Below are 5,887 nucleotides of genomic sequence, written 5' to 3'. Positions count from 1 at the left end.
CTCGAACCTAAATCGGAGAAATGTGTCTTCATAGGATACCCAAAGGAGACCGTTGGGTACACCTTCTATCACAGATCCGAAGGCAAGATATTCGTTGCTAGAAATGGATCCTTTCTAGAGAAGGAGTTTCTCTCGAAAGATGTGAGTGGGAGGAAAGTAGAACTTGATGAGGTAACTGTACCTGCTCCCTTAGTGGAAAGTAGATCATCGCAGAAATCAGTTTCTGCGACACCTACACCAAGTAGTGAGGAAGTTAATGATAATGATCATGAAACTTCAGATCAAGTTATTACTGAACTTCGTAGGTCAACTAGATCAAGATCCGCACCAGAGTGGTACGGTAATCCTGTTCTGGAGGTCATGTTACTAGACCATGGCGAACCTATGAACTATGAAGAAGCGATGGTGAGCCCATATTCCGCAAAATGGCTTGAAGCCATGAAATCCGAGATGGGATCCATGTATGAGAACAAAGTATGGACTTTGGTTGACTTGCCCGATGGTCGGCAAGCCATTGAAAATAAATGGATCTTCAAGAAGAAGACTGCCGCTGATGGTAATGTTACTGTCTATAAAGCTCGACTTGTTGCGAAAGGTTTTCGACAAGTTCAAGGGATTGACTACGATGAGACCTTCTCACCCGTAGCGATGCTTAAGTCTGTCCGAATCATGTTAGCAATTGCCGCATTTTATGATTATGAAATTTGGCAAATGGATGTCAAAACTGCGTTCCTGAATGGATTTCTGGAAGAAGAGTTGTATATGATGCAACCGGAAGGTTTTGTCGATCCAAAGGGAGCTAACAAAGTGTGCAAGCTCCAGCGATCCATTTATGGACTGGTGCAAGCCTCTCGGAGTTGGAATAAATGCTTTGATAGTGTGATCAAAGCATTTGGTTTTATACAGACTTTTGGAGAAGCCTGCATTTACAAGAAAGTGAGTGGGAGCTCAATAGCATTTCTGATATTATATGTGGATGACATATTACTGATTGGAAATGATATAGAATTTCTGGATAGCATAAAGGGATACTTGAATAAGAGTTTTTCAATGAAAGGCCTCGGTGAAGCTGCATATATATTAGGCATTAAGATCTATAGAGATAGATCAAGACGCTTAATTGGACTTTCACAAAGCACATACCTTGACAAAGTTTTGAAGAAGTTCAAAATGGATCAAGCAAAGAAAGGGTTCTTGCCTGTACTACAAGGTGTGAGATTGAGTAAGACTCAATGCCCGACCACTGCAGAAGATAGAGAGAAGATGAAAGATGTTCCCTATGCTTCAGCCATAGGCTCTATCATGTATGCAATGCTGTGTACCAGACCTGATATGTCCCTAGCTATAAGTTTAGCAGGGAGGTACCAAAGTAATCCAGGAGTGGATCACTGGACAGCGGTCAAGAACATCCTGAAATACCTGAAAAGGACTAAGGATATGTTTCTCGTATATGGAGGTGACAAAGAGCTCATCGTAAGGGGTTACGTTGATGCAAGCTTTGACACTGATCCGGACGATTCGAAATCGCAAACCGGATACGTATTTACATTGAACGGTGGAGCTGTCAGTTGGTGCAGTTCCAAGCAAAGTGTCGTGGCGGGATCTACGTGTGAAGCGGAATACATAGCTGCTTCGGAAGCAGCGAATGAAGGAGTCTGGATGAAGGAGTTCATATCCGATCTAGGTGTCATACCTAGTACGTCGGGACCAATGAAAATCTTTTGTGATAATACTGGTGCAATTGCCTTAGCAAAGGAATCCAGATTTCACAAGAGAACCAAGCACATCAGAAGACGCTTCAATTCCATCCGGGATTTAGTCCAGGTGGGAGACATAGAAATTTGCAAGATACATACGGATCTGAATGTAGCAGACCCGTTGACTAAGCCTCTTCCACGAGCAAAACATGATAAGCACCAAGACTCCATGGGTGTAAGAATCATTACTATGTAATCTAGATTATTGACTCTAGTGCAAGTGGGAGACTAAAGGAAATATACCTAGAGGCAATAATAAAGTATTATATATTTCCTTATATCATGATAAATGTTTATTATTCATGCTAGAATTGTATTAACCGGAAACATAATACATGTGTGAATACATAGACAAACAGAGTGTCACTAGTATGCCTCTACTTGACTAGCTCGTTAATCAAAGATGGTTATGTTTCCTAGCCATAGACATGAGTTGTCATTTGATTAACGGGATCACCTCATTAGGAGAATGACGTGATTGACATGACCCATTACGTTAGCTTAGCACCCGATCGTTTAGTATGTTGCTATTGCTTTCTTCATGACTTATACATGTTCCTATGACTATGAGATTATGCAACTCCCGTTTACCGGAGGAACACTTTGTGTGCTACCAAACGTCACAACGTAACTGGGTGATTATAAAGGTGCTCTACAGGTGTCTCCAAAGGTACTTGTTGGGTTGGCGTATTTCGAGATTAGGATTTGTCACCCCGATTGTCGGAGAGGTATCTCTGGGCCCACTCGGTAATGCACATCACTATAAGCCTTGCAAGCATTGTGACTAATGAGTTAGTTGCGGGATGATGTATTACGGAACGAGTAAAGAGACTTGCCGGTAACGAGATTGAACTAGGTATCGAGATACCGACGATCGAATCTCGGGCAAGTAACATACCGATGACAAAGGGAACAACGTATGTTGTTATGTGGTCTGACCGATAAAGATCTTTGTAGAATATGTGGGAGCCAATATGGGCATCCAGGTCCTGCTATTGGTTATTGACCGGAGAGGTGTCTCGGTCATGTCTACATAGTTCTCGAACCCAAAGGGTCCGCACGCTTAAAGTTACGATGACAGTTATATTATGAGTTTATGTGATTTGATGTACCGAAGGTTGTTCGGAGTCCCGGATGTGATCACGGACATGACGAGGAGTCTCGAAATGGTCGAGACGTAAAGATTGATATATTGGACCACTATATTCGGACACCGGAGTGTTCCAGAGAAGTTTCGGATTAAACCGGAGTGCCGGAGGGTTACCGGAACCCCCCGGGGAAGTATTGGGCCTTGGTGGGCCTTGAGGGGAGAGAGAGGGCAGCAGCTAGGAGGTGGCGCGCCCCCTCCCAAGGGGAGTCCTAGTTGGACTAGGAGAGGGGGGCGCAGCCCCCTTTCCCTCTCCCTCTCCCTCTCTTTCCTCCCCCCTTCTTTCCTAGTAGGACTAGGAAAGAGGAGTCCTACTCCTACTAGGAGGAGGACTCCCCCTCTCTCCTTGGCGCGCCTAGGGCAGCCGGCCTCCCCCTTGCTCCTTTACATACGGGGGCAGGGGGCACCTAAGAACACACTTGATATACGATATTTTAGCCATGTGCGGTGCCCCCCTCCACCAGATTACACCTCGATAATACCGTCGCGGAGCTTAGACAAAGCCCTGCGTCGGTGGAACATCATCATCGTCACCACGCCGTCGTGCTGACGAAACTCTCCCTCAACACTCGGCTGGATCGGAGTTCGAGGGACGTCATCGAGCTGAACGTGTGTAGAAGTTGGAGGTGCCGTACGTTCGGTACTTGATCGGTCGGATCGTGAGGACGTACGACTACATCAACCGCGTTGTGATAACGCTTCCGCTGTCGGTCTACGAGGGTACGTGGACAACACTCTCCCCTCTCGTTGCTATGCATCACCATGATCTTGCGTGTGCGTAGGAATTTTTTTGAAATTACTACGTTCCCCAACACCTAAGAGGCCTCAAGACCAGGACCTTCAAGAAGAAGCTCGAAGCCTGCGGCAGGGGCTGGCACGACGAGCTCCAGTCCGTGTTGTGGTCAATCCGCACCACCACCACCAAGCCAACGGGCGAGACCCCGTTCTTCCTCATCTACGGAGCGGAAGCAGTTCTCCCTCACGAGGTCAAGCATCGCTCCGCACGTGTCCTGGCGTTTGATGAGACGCAGAAGGACGCCACGCGGGGGATGGACCTCGTGCTGGGGGAGGAACGCCGCCGTGAAGCTGCACTACGGGCGGCAAGATACCAGCAGGCGCTGCGGCGGTACCACTGTCACAGCGTCCGCTCCAGGACGCTCGAGGTGGGTGACCTCGTCCTGAGGCGGGTGCTCTCCAGGGAAGGGCTGCATAAGCTCTCACCCATGTGGGAGGGCCCATTCAAGATCGCCCATGTCTCCAAGCCTGGCGCCGCGTACCTGGAGACGCAGGACGGGGTACCCATCTAGAACGCCTGGAACATCCAGCACCTTCGGAAGTTCTACCCATGAAGAAAGGCCCAACGCCTGTGAAGAAGGCCCATTGCCTGTGAAGGTCTCCGCTCGTGACACTCTCACGTAATAATGAGTGGGGCTGTACATGCCCCAGAGTCTTAGGAGTGCTGCCCTCGGGCCTCGGGGGCTCCCTCCCACGTCCTAGTGGCAGCACTTAGCTCCGGACTAGTGAGAAGACTTGAATACTAGACTAGGTGCCGGACGCGGCTTTTCATTTTCTTTCCGTAGTTGGCTCGCCCTCTTTTTTATTGAAGTTTGCTTCTGGAGTTCTTTGCTGATTTGGTGCTGTCACCTTTTACCGCTGTTCCTGGCTCCAGTTTAGCCTGCACCCTCTCTCGCATACCTCGCGAGGGGGCTAGGCAGGCGCCCTCGTGAGCGTTATTCCTTTCTCTGCCTTTCGTCTACTTTTCCCTCGTGAGCGTTTTTCCTTTCTCTGCCTTTCGTCTGCTTTTTCGCGAGGCAGCCTCATTCGAGCCCACAAGCTGGCGCACCTCTCCTAATCCGTGCCCCTCGGGTATCGCGATATGAAACGCTGGGTCAAGGCTCGGATGAACAATAAGCCTCCTAGCGAGCCTCCTAACGAATTTTTTTGCAGTTCCTAAGCGCCCTCCAAGTCAAGGAAGGCCTTGACAGGCACCAGGAAGCAAGTGCCTCGTGAAGAGGAGACTACCCCGAACGTGCCAAGTTAAGTTATCTCTACACAAAATAACGACACAGCACAGAAACGATAAACATAGCATAGTGATTGAGAAATCATAGTTCGATACACGCCCCTCCGGGGCCCATACTGGTTTCTTTATCGATGCAGGAAGGAAAGGAAGAACAAAATAAAAGTGGCGCCTGCCCCTACAACGGTCCACGGGGGCGGGCTCTTGGCGTCGTCCTGAGCTGAGCCAGACCCCTCCTCGCGCTTCACGGAGGCGCGGCGACGAGACGACCCGTCACCGCCTTCAAAGCGGGCGCAACGGCGTGTCGTAGCCACCACTGCTGGAGCTGTCACCGGGGGAAGAGCCGTCTAGCTGGACGAGACGTGGTCGGCACCAAGGGCGGGTTCGCCCTCATCCTCGTCACGACCGTCGCCAAGGCCGAGCACCTCCTCACCGTTGTTCACCTCGGGGCAGCACCCGGCGCGGCGACCATCTTCCGCAAACACCCTCATGTAGAGGGTCGTACCACCGTCATACTTGAAATGGAGGGTGCACCGCCTGCCCAGGCCGCGTGCGCGGGCGTACGTCTGCCAACCGCGGGCCAGAGCTATGTTGCCCGCGACGGAGACCTCGACCGCAACCCAAGAAGCCCTGCTGCAGCAACCGTCCGCCTGCAGCCAGAGCCCGCCTGGACCAGAGGCTGGAAGCTTGTCGGCGAAGAAGCGCGGGAGCTGAAGCCAGTTGCCGGCCGGGTTCTCCGACTAGACGGCGAACTCCGGCAGCACCTCCGCCAAGTGGAAGCGCGGCCCGGGAGGCCGCGCAACCATGGCACGTCTCCCTTCATCGACAGGGCTGCCACGACCGGAGCGACCCCTGCCACGCGCAGCGGCGCCACCGCGGGAACGGGGGCCGCGGCGGGGGACGCGGTGTGCTTGCGGGGACGGCCGTGTCCACGCTTGGGCGCCGGAGAGACGGGCCCCTCGC

Source organism: Aegilops tauschii, chromosome 4, assembly GCF_002575655.3.
Source record: "Aegilops tauschii subsp. strangulata cultivar AL8/78 chromosome 4, Aet v6.0, whole genome shotgun sequence".
In the NCBI taxonomy this organism is placed as follows: domain Eukaryota; kingdom Viridiplantae; phylum Streptophyta; class Magnoliopsida; order Poales; family Poaceae; genus Aegilops; species Aegilops tauschii.
This window is presented reverse-complemented; position numbering follows the sequence as displayed.